Source organism: Eschrichtius robustus, chromosome 8, assembly GCF_028021215.1.
Source record: "Eschrichtius robustus isolate mEscRob2 chromosome 8, mEscRob2.pri, whole genome shotgun sequence".
NCBI lineage: Eukaryota > Metazoa > Chordata > Mammalia > Artiodactyla > Eschrichtiidae > Eschrichtius > Eschrichtius robustus.
The window spans coordinates 85774154-85790939 of NC_090831.1; the positions used below are offsets into that span (position 1 = coordinate 85774154).

The following is a 16786-nucleotide window of genomic DNA, read 5'->3' on the forward strand; positions in this document are numbered from 1 at the left end:
AAATCTTATTAGCTGGATTTGATTATCTTTATCCAAATTCAGAAACTTTTCATTTCCTTTATTCTAGAAGATACACTCACAAAACAAAGAGGAAGAACTTTTGTGTATCTTTAAGTCTCTTATTTCAAGGTTATACTTGATTTGGGGTCAGGGGTATGCTGAGGGCGGTGAGGACAGAGAATTAAAATTGAGAATGAAAGAAAAGTTAGGCTTTATTTTTTAAACTGCTTTAAAGAAGTAAGTAGTTTAGATGCTTGGAAAGTTGGAATTAGTGTGTTCTTCAAAAGAAACAGGAATAACTTTTTGAATTAAAATTATTTGTCTTTAGGATTTTGACTTGTAACTTAAACATAAAAGATTTATATTTTGTACATCAGAGTTTCTTACCCTTGGCACTGCTGAGTTTGGTCTGGATAATCCTTTGTTGTGGAGGCTGCCCTGTGCTATTGTAGGATGTTTAGCAGCAATCCTGCACTCTACCCATTAGATACCAGTAGCACCCTCCACCAACCCGTGTGACAACCACTTGGGGGACAGAATCACCCCCACTGCTCTCATTATAGGATTAATATTAACAAAAATTAAGGACTATATTTTAGGTATAACTTACACATCTCTTTTCTTCTCTTATTACAACAGTTAGGTCTGAATCAGAATTTAATATATGTATGTCCCTTTTGAACAAACATGAAAAGTCATAAATTCATAGATTAGCCCTTTGGTACTATACATTTTTTTTTGGAGGGAGTTACCAATACCAAGCTTTCTGATTTATAATTCATACTCAAATGTTTTAATTATTGCTTTAGAATTACTTCTGTTTTAAATTATGAAGGCCACATATAATTTGCACAAAATTTGGAAAAATACAGAACATTATTAAGAAGAAAATTTAAATTACCTTTAATCTTAAAATTTAAATATAAACAGAAATACATGAACTTGTAAATCAAGTATTGATGAAAATGCAGTGTGATTTTGGTGATCATTTAGAGACACTAGATTAAAATAGAATCCTCCCTTTTTGGGGTAAAAATGGCAAACAATGACTGTAAACAATTCTTGATTTTTTTAAGAAATAAAGGTGCTAGAGCTCACCAGTATTTTCACTTAGCTTAATTTTGACTGAATTGTATAAATAATTGTGGTAGCATTTATGAGGATATCTTTGAGATTACAAAAGTTTTGTTTATGAATGAATTATCCATTTGAGAGATTAATATTAATTTCCTCATACGTGTGTAAAGTACCTACTTATATAACACTCTAAACCTTTCAACTGTTCATATATAATATATAGCCGGGGTGTATATGTTTATAAATGTGTGTGTATATATCTTTATATATTTGTATCTGTTTCTAATTTTATAAACAATAAAATCTAGGTTTGAACAGAAGCCATAGTCTTTGCTATATAATTGAAAAAACATGTGTTTCCATGTAGGCAAACCTAAGGAAAGTAGTAACTCTCAAACAATTCATCTGTTTAGAAAATGCTTTCAGGACGTTACATGTTAAATCCATAATTCTATTACAGTTATTGAATTTTGTAACGAGAAACATTTGTTCATTGACTTAAACTTTTAACAGAGTTTAACAATTAGAAATTTTCCAGAATGATGCATGCTGTGTATATTGGAGAAATAGAGGAGATTGAGAAATGAGACATTGTCTGGAAAGCTGAAATAATCTTCTTTTATTATCAGATTATAATATGAATCATATTATGGCATTGATAGTTTAGGTGGCTGTTGAAATCTGAATCATGGCATTGATAGTTTAGGTGGCTATTGATGATGCTGAAATGTTAATTTTTTGTTTGTATTATTTTCCTTTAGAATGTACCATAGCAATTTTGACTGGTTTCAAGTAGTTAGTAAAATGTTACCAAGTTGCAAATATATTTTTATAAATTACAAATAATCTGTTCAGAATGTTATTTACTTTATCTAGGAGAGGAGGAGTTTTCATTCTTAACTTTTTGCTTTCTCATTTTGGAGTCATTAGAGATTTATTGACCAACGGCTTATTTTGATATTAAAGCATATGAACTTTCTATAAGGAGGAACAGCATTGTGTTTCATACATTAATTTATGTTTTTGTTAGACCAACCCGTTTTTTTTAAATGAAAGCTACTAGTATTGTATAACTGACATCCCAAAATATGAAGTCAGTAAAAAACTATGAAAATATCTTAGATGGAGAGTGTGTTTGATTTAAGAGGGAAAAAACAAGACAACTGCAGATGTTGTTTCTTTTTCTTGTGTTAAAGAGATCTCCTAATAAAGGCTACTAACTTTGAAATCTCTATTGTCTTTCCAAAGGCTAAGAAAAACATTTTTTTGATTGCAAGATTTGGTTATGTGTCTGGTACTGTGCCAGGTTCCTTCACACGTTTCCATTTAGTTCTTGAAACAACCTGCAAAGTAGATATTATTCCCATTCTACAGATGAGGAAATTGACAAGAGTCAGAATTCTGTACAGTTATATATATTTGTACATATTTATAGGTATATTATGTGTGTGTATGTACATATACTTATATATACATACATACACACATATATATTAAAAGATTTGAAAATTTCAAGGTTTAAATATCATAATGGCAATCTCAGGGGAAGAGAGAAAAATTAAGTTTTCGGGAAATACTGATGTTTTTCAACATTCATTGTATCATCGGATGAATTTTTTTGAATGGACAATAATAGAAGTCATGGTTTTATTATGCAATCTCATTTTTTTCCTCCTTGACTTCGTCATTGCTGATATATTTTGGTTTTGAATTTGACATGTGACAAGTATATTTTAATATTTTGTTAGAGTAATGCTATCAAGTAAGGGATTTTATCTGTTATCTCAGATCATGGATCCAAAGAAGAGTATGTTTTACTTTTTTGGGAAATGAGAATTTTGCATTTGGCAGCATTGGATAGTTTAAGTGGAATCACTTATTTTTCTGCATGAGAATATATTTTTCTATTCTTTCCTCTTTCTTCCTTTAAGACAGGATTCAGATCTGAGGTATTTTGAAAATCCACTTGAGGTAGGTCATGAAGGACTTGACTTTTTCTTCAGCAGGAGGTGGCAATCTTAGCACATTTACTTCTAATTAAAACCAGAGCCCAGTGTTTCACTAGGGAATTTATTATTACTTTTAAGCAATGAGTATTTTGAACTTGGGAGTGGAGTTTTCTCTTATAAACCTTAAAATTCATTTGAGCCTCAGGATTTAAAAAACTGTTGACTGCCCATTGTGCATTAAAAAGGTTAAAAGTCATCATTTTAATAGTTAGTTTCTCTTTCATTATAATGCTTGTTTTATGGGTTTTATAAAGGTGCATTAAAATGCAGCAACTTCTGTTGGAATGATGTTAAATTAAGGTCTTGGCTTCACTGGCAACTTTTTTGTCCTTTATAAAATTGATTAGACTTTTAAAGCTACACACACGACTGAAGATGGAAATGTTTGTGCACTGGCATATATTATATAAAGTAACTGAGGTGTGTACATATACAGGAAGTGAAGTAGAAAAGTGGAGGTGCTTACCCGGGCAATTCAGATTCTTTACCAAATTCACCTGAAATACTTGGCTATTTTCTTTTGTTATACAAACAGTTTCTTTTATTTTTCACTTTACTTTGTGTGACTAGAAACGGTATTAACAATTATTTATTCATGAACTTTAGATATATAGCTTTTTTTGTGTGCGTAATGAAACTGTTTTAAGGAATATTTTTCCTTATTACTCTACTACTATGTTAATTGTTTACAGATTAGAGAATATAGTTAAATGAATAAACAAAATTATACAGTGGGTTACTGTTAAATTTTATGACTAATTGTGATTATTGACTTTTATATATTCATTTATATACACATATATGTTTTATTTATTTATTTTAAATATTTACTTATTTATTTGGCTGCGCTGGGTCTTAGTTGTGGCACACGGGATCTTTTTAGTTGCGGCATGCGGGAACTCTTTGTTGCAACATGCGTGATCTAGTTCCCCAACCAGGGATGGAACCCAGGCCCCCCCTGCACTGGGAGCACGAAGCCTTAGCCACTGGACCACTAGGGAAGTTCCTATATACACACATATTCTTTAAACCAGGGGTCCCCAACCCCTGTTCGGAACCTGTTAGGAACTGGGCCGCACAGCAGGAGGTGAGCAGTGGGCTAGCGAGCAAAGCTTCATTTGCTGCTCCCCATCGCTCCCCATCACTCTCATTACTGCCTGAACCATCCCCTGCATCGCTTGCATTACCAACCTGAATGATTCCACCCCCCTTCCCACCCCCGGCCGTGGAAAAACTGTCTTCCACGAAACTGGCCCCTGGTGCCAGAAAGGTTGGGGACTGCTGCTTTCAACAAAATGGGTAATACTGTTCATTCCTGGCCATTTTGCCTTATAAATTGTGACTGTCTTTCCATGTCAATGAATATAAATCTACATTTTTAATGGCATAGAATTTGTGTTTTATGCATACATATAAGTTGACTGTTGAACAACATGGGTTTGAACTACAGGGGTCCACTTATACTTGGATTTTTTTCAGTGAATACATACTATAGTACTACACGATTCTTGGCTGGTTGAATCTACTCATGTGGAACCATGGATATGGAGGATTGATTGTAAAGTTATGCTCAGAGTTTAGACTGTGTGGAGGGTCGGTACCCCAACCCCTGTTGTGTCCAAAGGTCAACTGTACATCATAATTAATTTCTGTTGGTATATACACTATCTAATGCTTTTAATATTTTTCTTTTTATAAATCATTGAATGTATTTGTAATTCTTTATATATTTATTAAAAACAAATATATCCTTATATTTTAAAAAAAGAATAAAAACTGAAAGCCCCTTTTTTATTTCCTTGCTGCCTATGAAATTTTACTCCTCTCTCAAGGTAAACAGTTTGGTGAACAACATTGCACTTGCATACATTATTCAATGCATTTATAAACATATTTGGTTTTGTTTTATTTTGTTTTATGTCAATGGGATCACTCTCTATATGTTCATCTATAACTTGCTCATTTCATTTACATGGATATCTTTCCATGTCCAAATGTATAGGCTTACCTCGTTCTTGTATGGGCCTCATAGAATTCTTTTTCGTTTTAAACTTATTTATTTATTTATTTATTTTTGGCTGCGTTGGGTCTTTGTTCCTGCTCACGGGCTTTCTCTAGTTGTGGCGAGCGGGGACTATTCTTTGTTGCGGTGTGTGGGCTTCTCACTGAGGTGGCTTCAATTGTTGTGGAGCACGGGCTCTAGGCGTGTGGGCTTCAGTAGTTGTGGCACGTGGGCTCAGTAGTTGTGGCTCGCGGGCTCTAGAGCGCAGGCTCAGTAGTTGTGGTGTACAGGCTTAGTTGCTCCATGGCATGTGGGATCTTCCCCGACCAGGGCTCAAACCTATGTCCCCTGTATTGGGAGGCGGATTCTTAACCACTGCGCCACCAGGGAAGTCCCCATAGAATTCTATATATGGGTATTTCATAATTTATTTAACCATGGAGATTGCTTCCAAAATTTACTATTGTGGACAACCTCTTTTTGCATTGGCTCACTCTGCTTTGATATATAGGCTCAGAGTAAAGCTCACAGGTGACTAGTCCATTGGACTGACTGTGACATGTACTTTATTATTTACATTTTATTACACTCAGGAGTACAGTTGTATTTGTTGATCTTATGATGGAGAATAGAGGCAGTTGGCTAAACATTCTAGAAAATTTGCAGAGTTTGATCAAATAAGTTGAGCACAGGAGTTTCCTCACTTCTGGTACTACAGTTATCTAGTACATTCTTTAACAGTCATTTTAATTAACCTTCTCACTGAAAGCCCATTTGAGTAATGGAAGAGTTCCAGAAAGCTACTGAAGAAAAACTATAGCTATTAGCAGGAATGAAAAACCAAGATTCAGTCAGACAAATATTTTTTGAATGCTTATTATTCCTTCCATAAGGATCTTTCCACGTGGCTGGAGAGATGAGAGTAACATACATCAATCTGACAATGATACTGAACAACAGAAGTCATCGTGTAATATTTTCTTCTGATTAATTTTGAACCCAGTCTGGGAGCTGGTGGACTTGAACCACAGGTATTCTACTCTTGATGGCCTTTAAGGTCTTTATCATCTTCTAGAGAAATAATGTTGTTATCACTTGTTTCTGACTTTTGTTGGCTTTTTACCATGTGAAAATAAATTGATAAAGATTCCAAATGTATCAGGGCTTTCTAGGTAGGCTACTCAGCAATTAGTGTTTTTTCAAACTCTTATCCTGGCAAAGATCAAGATCAGTAGGAGTCTGGCATTTTCATGGCTCATATGATATTTTATAGTCAGTAGAAACAGGGCTTCTCTAGAAGTTGCATCAGTTAGTATATGATGAGGTGAATGCATATTCTCTCTGTTTTCTCCTCGCTTTTCTTCCCTTCTCCCTCATCCTTAAGAATAAAGAGATATTTCATGTACAGAGGGCATTGTTTTATTTCATGAAATAAAAATAGCCTGCTTAAGGATAGATGCTTTTTGTCTACTTCTGGAAGGAAGACTATAAATCAGCAATTTTAAAATTTAGGTCATCATTTTTCCAAAAGCGTTTTAACGTATTTGCCTTCTTGCCAAGGTTCAATTTATATGTTTGGTAATGGATTTTTAAAAATGTTTGCTTGAACTTTGATCTTTATACCTGTGGAAGAGCCAATCATTGGTGGGGCCTGAGCTTCAGGAATGGTGGGAAGTTTGATTGATACCTGCCTCCTCCATTAAAAAAAATTTTTTAAGTAACATGTTAATTTTGGAAACTTTGGATGAGGTTTATATGAGAAGGGAAATAAAATAATCTCTACTCAACACTAAGAACTAACTAATCATTATTACTATTCTAGTATATTTATTTCAACTTTTTATTTTGAGTTTTTATGCCATAAAACCAGATTCATACTGTATTTACTCTTTCTTTTTTAAGGAACATTTATTTATTTATTTACTTATTCATTTTTTGGCTGCGTTGGGTCTCCGTTGCTGCATGTGGGCTTGCTCTAGTTGCGGTGAGTGGGGCCTACTCTTCGTTGTGGTGTGCGGGCTTCTCATTGCGGTGGCTTCTCGTTGTGGAGCACGAGCTCTAGGCACGTGGGCTTCAGTAGTTGTGGCACGTGGGCTCAGTAGTTGTGGCTCGCAGGCTCTAGAGCTCAGGCTCAGTAGTTGTGGCACATGGGCTTAGTTGCTCCACAGCATGTGGGATCTTCCTGGACCAGGGATTGAACCCGTGTCCCCTGTGTTGGCAGGAGGATTCTTAACCACTGTGCCAGCAGTGAAGTCCCTGTATTTACTCTTTTAAGGTCTATTTCTCACTTAACAATATCACAAATATTTACCAAATCAACAAATATTCTACTGCAATGTAATTCTAAATGATTATAGAGAATTCTATGATTTACCACTGTTAAATTTTGCTTTTAAAATATTTTGCTTTTAAAAATACTATGGTCATCCTAAAACTTGTATGGAACCAGAGAAGACCCCAAGTAGTCAAAGCAATCTTGAGAAAAAAAGATCAAAGCTGGAGAAATCATACTTCCTGAATTCAAACTGTATTAGAAACGTATAGTAATCGAAACAATATGATATTGACATAAAAATAGGTATATAAATCAATGGAACAGAATAGAGAGCTCAGAAATTAATTTATGACAAAGGAACCAAGAATACAGAATGAGGAAAGGATGGTCTCTTCAATAATGGTGCTGGAAAAACTGGATTGCCACATACAAAAGAATGAAACTGGACCCCTATCTTATACCATACACAAAAATCAACTCCAAATGGATGAAAGACTTAAATGTAAGACCTGAAACCATAAAACCCCTAGAAGAAAACGTGGAGGGTAATCTTCTTGACATTGATCATGGCAATGATGTTTTGGATTTGGCACCAAAAGCAAAGGCAACAAAGAAAAAATAAACAAGTGCCATATAACACTGTATAAGTTTAAGGTATACAGCATAAATGATCTGACTTACATATACTGTAAAATGATTACCACAGTAAGTTTAGTTAACGTCCGTCATATGATACAAAAAAAAGAAAAAAGAAAAAAAAATATTTTTCCTTGTGATGAGAACTCTTAGGATCTACTCTCCTAACAATTTTCAAGTATTATATCAATAAAACTGGAAAGAATAAAAAGGAGAACATTTTTTAGCACCACAAAAAATCAAAAGAGAAATAGAAGTGCTAGAAATTTTATACCCATAGAAAAGTTGCCTGATGATCAAAATTGAGTAGCAAGGAGTAGCTAGCATACATTTTTATTACTGAGAAAATGATGACCATTCAGATTTGTTATTTCTATCACATTTTTGGATAAATTCTTTGGAAAGAAAAGTGGGTGGGGCCAAAGGGGGACCTTTCCTTTGCCTGTATCATTGTAATTATTATAACAAAAATGTATCCATGAGATTAGTTGCAAATTTTAAAATAAATAATCACTGCCTAAAAAACCCCCCAAACCCCCCAAAAACCAGGTGGGATTACATCAAACTAAAAAGCTTCTGTACAGCAAGGGAAACCATCAACATAATGAAAAGGTGACCCGTGGAATGGGAGAAAATATTTGCAAATCATATATCTGATAAAGAATTAATATCCAAAATATATAAAGGACTCATACAACTCAATAGAAAAACCCCCAAACAATCCAATTTAAAAATGGGCAGAGGAACTGAACAGGCATTTTCTCGAAGAAGATATCCAGATGGCCAACAGGTACATGAAAATGTGCTCAATAATACTAATTATCAGGAAAATGCAAATCCAAACCACAATGAGATACTGTCTAACACCTGTTAGAATGGCTATCATGAAAAAAGACAAGAGATAACAAGTGTTAGTGAGGATGTGGAGAAAGGAGAACCCTTATTCATTGTTGATAGGAATGTAAATTGGTGCAGCTACTATGGAAAACAATATGGAGTTTCCTCAAAAAATTAAAAATAGAACTACCATATGATCCAGCAATTCCACTTGTGGTTATATATCCAAAGGAAATGAAAACAGGAGTTTGAAGAGATATCTATACTCCCATGTTCACTGCAGCATTATTCACAATAGCCAAGATATGGAACAACCTAAGCATCCATCAATAGATGAATGGAAAAAGAAGAAGTGGTAGATACATATAATGGAATATTATTCAGCTATGAGAAGGAAGGAAATCCTACTATTTGTGACATCATGGATGGATGTTGAGGGCATTATGCTAAGTGAAATAAGCTAGACAGAGAAAGACAAAATGCTGCACTCACTTATGGGGAATCTAAAAAAAAAGTTCAACTCATAGAAACAGACAGTAGAAATTCTAACAGACACGCAGAGGTTCAAATACTGGTAATTATGACCACTGTATTTTTAAAATTTTCTTATTTTAATTTAGCTTTGTTGAGGTATAATTGACATATAAAATTGTAAGATATTTAAAGTACATCGTGGTGATTTGATATAGGTACACATGGTTTAAGGATTCTCCCCATTTCGAGTGGCATGATATATTTAAAGTGATGAAAGGGAAGAACCTACAACCAAGATTACTCTACCTTGCAAGGATCTCATTCAGATTCGACAGAGAAATCAAAAGCTTTACAGACAAACAAAAGCTAAGAGAATTCAGCACTACCAAACCAGCTCTATAACAAATGCTAAAGGAACTTCTCTAAGTGGCAAACACAAGAGAAGAAAAGGACCTACAAAAACAAACCCATAAAAATTAAGAAAATGGTCATAGGAACATACATATCGATAATTACCTTAAACGTGAATGGATTAAGTGCTCCAACCAAAAGACACAGGCTCGCTGAATGGATACAAAAACAAGACCCATATATATGCTGTCTACAAGAGACCCACTTCAGACCTAGGGACACATACAGACTGAAAGTGAGGGGATGGAAAAAGATATTCCATGCAAATGGAAATCAAAAGAAAGCTGGAGTAGCAATATTCATATCAGATAAAATAGACTTTAAAATAAAGAATGTTACAAGAGGCAAGGAAGGACACCACATAATGATCAAGGGATCAATCCAAGAAGAAGATATAACAATTATAAATATATATGCACCCCACATAGGAGCATCTCAATACATAAGGCAACTGCTAACAGCTATAAAAGAGGAAATTGACAGTAACACAGTAATAATGGGGGACTTTAACACCTCACTTACACCAATGGACAGATCACCCAAAATGAAAATAACTAAGGAAACAGAAGCTTTAAATGACACAATAGACCAGATAGACTTAATTGATATATATAGGACATTCCATCCAAAAACAGCAGATTACACTTTCTTCTCAAGTGCACACAGAACATTCTCCAGGATAGATCACATCTTGGGTCACAAATCAAGCCTCAGTAAATTTAAGAAAATTGAAATCATATCAAGCATCTTTTCTGACCACAACGCTATGAGATTAGAAATGAATTACAGGGAAAAAAACATACCAAACACAGACATATGGAGGCTGAACAATACGTTACTAAATAACCAAGAGATCACTTAAGAAATCAAAGAGAAAATCAAAAAATACCTAGAGACAAATGACAATGAAAACACGACGATCCAAAACCTATGGGATGCACCAAAAGCAGTTATAAAAGGGAAGTTTATAGCTTACAAGCCTACCTCAAGAAACAAGAAAAATCTCAAATAAACAATCTAACCTTACACTTAAAGGAACTAGAGAAAGAAGAACAAACAAAACCCAAAGTTAGCAGAAGGAAAGAAATCATAAAGATCAGAGCAGAAATAAATGAAATAGAAACAAAGAAAACAATAGCAAAGATCAATAAAACTAAAAGCTGGTTCTTTGAGAAGATAAACAAAATTGATAAGCCATTAGCCAGACTCATCAAGAAAAAGAGGGAGAGGACTCAAATCAATAAAATTAGAAATGAAAAAGGAGAAGTTACAACAGACACCACAGAAATACAAAGCATCCTAAGAGGCTACTACAAGCAACTTTATGCCAATAAAATGGACAACCTGGAAGAAATGGACAAATTCTTAGAAAGGTATAACCTTCCAAGACTGAACCAGGAAGAGACAGAAAATATGAACAGACCAATCACAAGTAATGAAATTGAAACTGTGATTAAAAATCTTCCAACAGACAAAAGTCCAGGACCAGATGGCTTCACAGGTGAATTCTATCAAACATTTAGAGAAGAGCTAACACACATCCTTCTCAAACTCTTCCAAAAAATTGCAGAGGAAGGAACACTCCCAAACTCATTCTATGAGGCTACCATCACTCTGATACCAACACCAGACAAAGATACTACAAAAAAGAAAATTACAGACCAATATCACTGATGAATATAGATGCAAAAATCCTCAACAAAATACTAGCAAACAGAATCCAACAACACATTAAAAGGATCATACACCACGATCAAGTGGGATTTATCCCAGGGATGCAAGGATTCTTCAATATATGCAAATCAATCAATGTGGTACACCATATTAACAAACTGAAGAATAAAAACCGTATAATCATCTTGATAGATGCAGAAAAAGCTTTTGATAAAATTCAACACCCATTTATGATAAAAACTCTCCAGAAAGTGGGCATAGAGGGAACCTACCTCAACATAATAAAGGCCATATCTGACAAACCCACAGCAAACATCATTCTCAATGGTGAGAAACTGAAAGCATTTCCTCTAAGATCAGGAACAAGACAAGGATGTCCACTCTCGCCACTATTATTCAACATAGTTTTGGAAGTCCTAGCCATGGCAATCAGAGAAGAAAAAGAAATAAAAGGAATCCAAATTGGAAAAGAAGAGGTAAAACTGTCACTGTTTGCAGAAGACATGATACTATACATAGAGAATCCTAAAGATGCCACCAGAAAACTAGAGCTAATCAATGAATTTGGTAAAGTAGCAGGATACAAAATTAATGCACAGAAATCTCTTGCATTCCTATACACTAATGATGAAAAATCTGAAAGAGAAATGAAGGAAACACTCCCATTTACCATTGCAACAAAAAGAATAAAATACCTAGGGAGACAAAAGACCTGTATGCAGAAATCTATAAGACACTGATGAAAGAAATTAAAGATGATACCAACAGATGGAGAGATATACCATGTTCTTGGATTGGAAGAATGAATATTGTGAAAATGACTATACTACCCAAAGCAATCTACAGATTCAATGCAATCCGTATCAAATTATCAATGGTATTTTTTACGGAACTAGAACAAAAAATCTTAAAATTTGTATGGAGACACAAAAGACCCCAAATAGCCAAAGCAGTCTTGAGGGATAAAAACAGAACTGGAGGAATCAGACTCCCTGACTTCAGACTATACTACAAAGCTACAGTACTCAAGACAATATGGTACTGGCACAAAAACAGAAATATAGATCAATGGAACAGGATAGAAAGCCCAGAGATAAACCCACTCACCTATGGTCCACTAATCTATGACAAAGGAGGCAAGGATATACAATGGAGAAAAGACAGTCTCTTCAATAAGTGGTGCTGGGAACACTGGACAGTTACATGTATAAGAATGAAATCAGAACACTCCCTAACACCATACATGAAAGTAAACTCAAAATGTATTCAAGACCTAAATATAAGACTGGACACTATCAAACTCTTAGAGGAAAACATAGGAAGAACACTCTTTGACATAAATCACAGCAAGATCTTTTTTGATCCACCTCCTCGAGTAATGGAAATAAAAACAAAAATAAACAAATGGGACCTAATGAAACTTAAAAGCTTTTGCACAGCAAAGGAAACTACAAACAAGACGAAAAGACAACCCTCAGAATGGGAGAAAATATTTGCAAACGAATCAACAGACAGAGGATTAATCTCCAAAATATATAAACAGCTCATGCAGCTCAATATTAAAAAAACAAACAACCCAGTCCAAAAATGGGCAGAAGACCTAAATAGACATTTCACCAAAGAAGACATACGGATGGTCAAGAAGCACATGAAAAGCTGCTCAACATCACTAATTATCAGAGAACTGCAAATCAAAACTACAATGAGGTATCAGCTCACACCAGTTAGAATGGGCATCATCAGAAAATCTACAAACAACAAATGCTGGAGAGGGTGTGGAGAAAAGGGAGCCCTCTTGTACTGTTGGTGGGAATGTAAATTGATACAGCCACTATGGAGAACAGTATGGAGGTTCCTTAAAAAACTAAAAATAGAATTACCATATGACCCAGCAATCCCACTACTGGGCATATACCCAGAGAAAACCATAATTCAAAAAGACACGTGCACCCCAATATTCATTGCAGCACTAATTACAATAACCAGGTCATGGAAGGAACCTAAATGCCCATCGACAGACGAATGGATAAAGAAGATGTGGCACATATACACAATGGAATATTGCTTAGCCATAAAAATGAACGAAATTGGGTCATTTGTAGAGACATGGATGGATCTAGAGACTGTCATACAGAGTGAAGTAAGTCTGAAAGAGAAAAACAAATATGGTATATTAACGCATGTATGTGGAACCTAGAAAAATGGTACAGATGAACCGGTTTGCAGGGCAGAAGTAGAGACACAGATGTAGAGAACAAACGTATGGACACCAAGGGGGGAAAGTGGCAGGGGGGTGGTGGTGGTGTAATGAATTGGGAGTTTGGGATTGACATATATACACTAATATGTATAAAATGGATAACTAATAAGAACCTACTGTATAAAAAAATAAAATAAAATTCAAAAATTCAGAAAAATAAGCATTCCCCCCCATTTCAAACACATCCATCAACTCACATATTTATCTCTTTTTTTTTGGTGAGGACATCTAAGTTCTACTCTCTTAACTTTTAATTTTACAATACAGTGCTATCAACTACATGTTTTACCTTAGATCCTCAGGCCTTATTCATTTCATAGTTGAAAATTTGTACGCATTTACCAACCTCTCCCTATTTCCTCTATCCCCAGCCCCTAGCAGTTACTTTTCTACTAGAATCCTAGGACTTTTTTTTTTCTTCTAAAATTCTAAACTGCGGGGATCATGGTGATGGTTTACCAGGGCTCCCTGACCTATACAGGCCTCTGCTATGGGGGTGATGGCCAGTCCTGGTGTCTGAGTGATTCCCTGGGCCCAGCAAAAGGACCACATTTCCTGAGCCCTGAAGACAAGTGCTAACATCCCAAAATATGGCCTTATTTTCCACTCTACCTTCATTAGTTGAGCAGCTGCTAAGAACAAAGGCTGCATCTCCTGATACCTGGCAAATAGAACAAGTTGTGGAGCAGCTGTCCTTCTGTGAGACTGGAGAGATTCCACAAAAGAATCTGGATTTCATGAAGGAGGTAATGGTTCAGAGGAAGCAGCTGCTGAGATTACTAGGAAGCTGGAGAAACAGGAGAAGTAACGCTTGAAGAAGGAAAAGAAATGGCTGGCTGCAATTTCCCTGGCATCTTCAGAAAACAGCAGTAGTACTCCAGAGGGGTGTTGAGGAGATAAGTGAAAGACCCAAAAAGAAGCAAAAGCAAAAGCCCTAGGAGGCTCCTCAGGAGGATGGAATAGAAGACCCATCCGTCTCCTTCTCCAAACCCAAGAAAAAGAAATCTTTTTCCAAGGAGGAGCTGGTTAGTAGTGATCTTGAAGAGACAGCTGGCAGTGGAAGTCTTCACAACAGGAAGAAATCTGTGCCCGAAGAGGAACCAGTTAGTGACCCTGAAGAGTCAGGAAACAAAGAGTGTCCCCACGAAAAAGAGGAAATTCTCTTCCAAGGAGGAGCCACTCATCAGTGGACCTGAAGAGGCCGCTGCCAGCAAGAGCAGCAGGTCCAAGAAAAAGAAAAAGCTCCAAAAGCTGTCCCAGGAGAATTAGAATGGACATTTCCCTAGTGGGGCATAGCTTGCAGAGATATTTCTCAATCCATCCCCTATAGTCCAATAAAAATAAAAACATTTTCAGAAAAAAAATCCTAAGACTAGGTACTGAGACAAAAAGCTTTCGATACACATTATAAATTGTTTTATGTCAGGGAGATGGGCCAAATATACCCTTTTCTCAGCTATGTATAATATCTGTGCCAACATCATGTATTATCATTTTTTAAAAAGTTCAAAATCTCCACTTAATGGGCAAAAGTGATATGTTAAATTTTCATAATTTAAAATAGTAGCAAAAAATATTTATTGGACACTTGCCAGGTGCTACCACCTAAGACTGTGCTAAGGATTTAACCTTAACTTTCTCATTTAATTCTCAAAGCAACCCTGAAAATCAGGTCATTATTTTCATTTCAGGCACAAGAAAATTTAGGCTTGGCAAGATTAAGTAATTTGCCCCAGGTTGTGTCCTGTGAATGATTATTTTAACCTTGTTCATTTACTTAATGGGACAAATACTTTAATTTTTTATGATGTTAAACGTTTTGATCTTTTTTGTTGTGGCTTCTGATCTTTGTATCATTCTAATGAAGACCTTTCCTATAGTACGATTCTAAAATATTTTCATATGTTTTCTTAACTTTTCTGGAATTTATTTTTAGGTATCGTATATAGTAGGGCTCTAATTTAATTTTTTTCCCAAGTGTATACCCTGTTGTCCAAGAACCATATATGAATATTCTTTTTATAATTTGAAATGCTAATTTTCTTATATGCTAAATTCCCGTATAATCTGTAATTTGCTCTTAGACTCTATTCCTTTCCCTTGATTTATTTGTCCATAAGTAGTGTACCTATAAAGAATGCCAATACTGTATTTAAAAAATTTAATGTATAGTATGTTTTGATATGTGGGAGGAGTAATCATTCTTTATTGGTCTTGTTTTTAAATATTTATAGGTTATTCTTGCTTTTTTTTCACTTTCCTTTCAGGTTTGAAAAATAGTTTATTGAGTTCCATGAAAAAATCATGCTGGAATTTTGTCTGGCATTGCATCAAATCTATAGATTATTTTAGTGCATAACTGACATGTTTATATATTAATTCTTCCCATCCAGGAATATAATATGTCTTACTATTTATTTAGCTGTACTTTTATGTCTTTTAGTAAAAATTTTACTTTTTTTCTATATTAGTTGTTTATTTGTTGGTTATATCTTCCTTGCCTCTTTCCTTCCTTCTTTCCTTTCACTTATGTGCCAAGCACGGTGGTAAACAATATGGTGATAAGTATAGAGGTCTATGGCCTCATTAAGTTTGGAGAGGGAAATACACAGTCAGTAGATAATCATAGAAATAGATATAAAATCACAAGTGCTATGAAGGAAAAGATGCCATGATAACGAGGGTATATTTTAGGTGTATATTGCCTAATTTGGCCTTCCTAAGGAAGTTAAGATCTGAAAGTTGAGTTAGAGTCAGTGTGTTAGGAACTTAATTGCTTTGGTTGCTATTGTGAATGGAATCTTTGTAATAACATTAAATTTTTTTTTTTTGGAGGGAATGGGAGGAAGTCTGGGAATATAATGTTATGTTGATAGTTATTTTTCTTGCTACACAAAAGATAATATTCTGCTCTATTCTGGCTTTCACTGGTGTTAAGAGGTCAACTTTTAGTCTAGCTGTTATTCTTTTGCTAGTTAATCTGTCTTTTCTCTATTGCTTTTAAGAAATTCTCTTTGGCTTTGGTGTTCTGCAGTTTCTCTGTCGGGTATCTAAGGGAGGATTTATTTTTACTTATCCTATTTGGAATTTATTTGGCTTAAACCTGGTCTTAGGATTAGTGCCTTTCAACA

The 16786-nt window shown here is 35.0% G+C and overlaps 1 protein-coding gene, 1 non-coding gene and 1 pseudogene across 5 annotated transcripts in view; all 3 read left to right on the plus strand.

The window, feature by feature from the left end:
* BBS9 (Bardet-Biedl syndrome 9) overlaps positions 1 to 16786 on the plus strand; it is a 469951-nt gene that overhangs the window by 68116 nt on the left and 385049 nt on the right. The gene's annotated exons all lie outside the window — the stretch shown is intronic.
* Positions 14096 to 14181, plus strand: LOC137768939 (small nucleolar RNA SNORD86). The gene has a single exon (XR_011074861.1). It is a non-coding gene; the product is annotated as a small nucleolar RNA SNORD86 (small nucleolar RNA).
* Positions 14100 to 14924, plus strand: LOC137768715 (nucleolar protein 56 pseudogene; annotated as a pseudogene).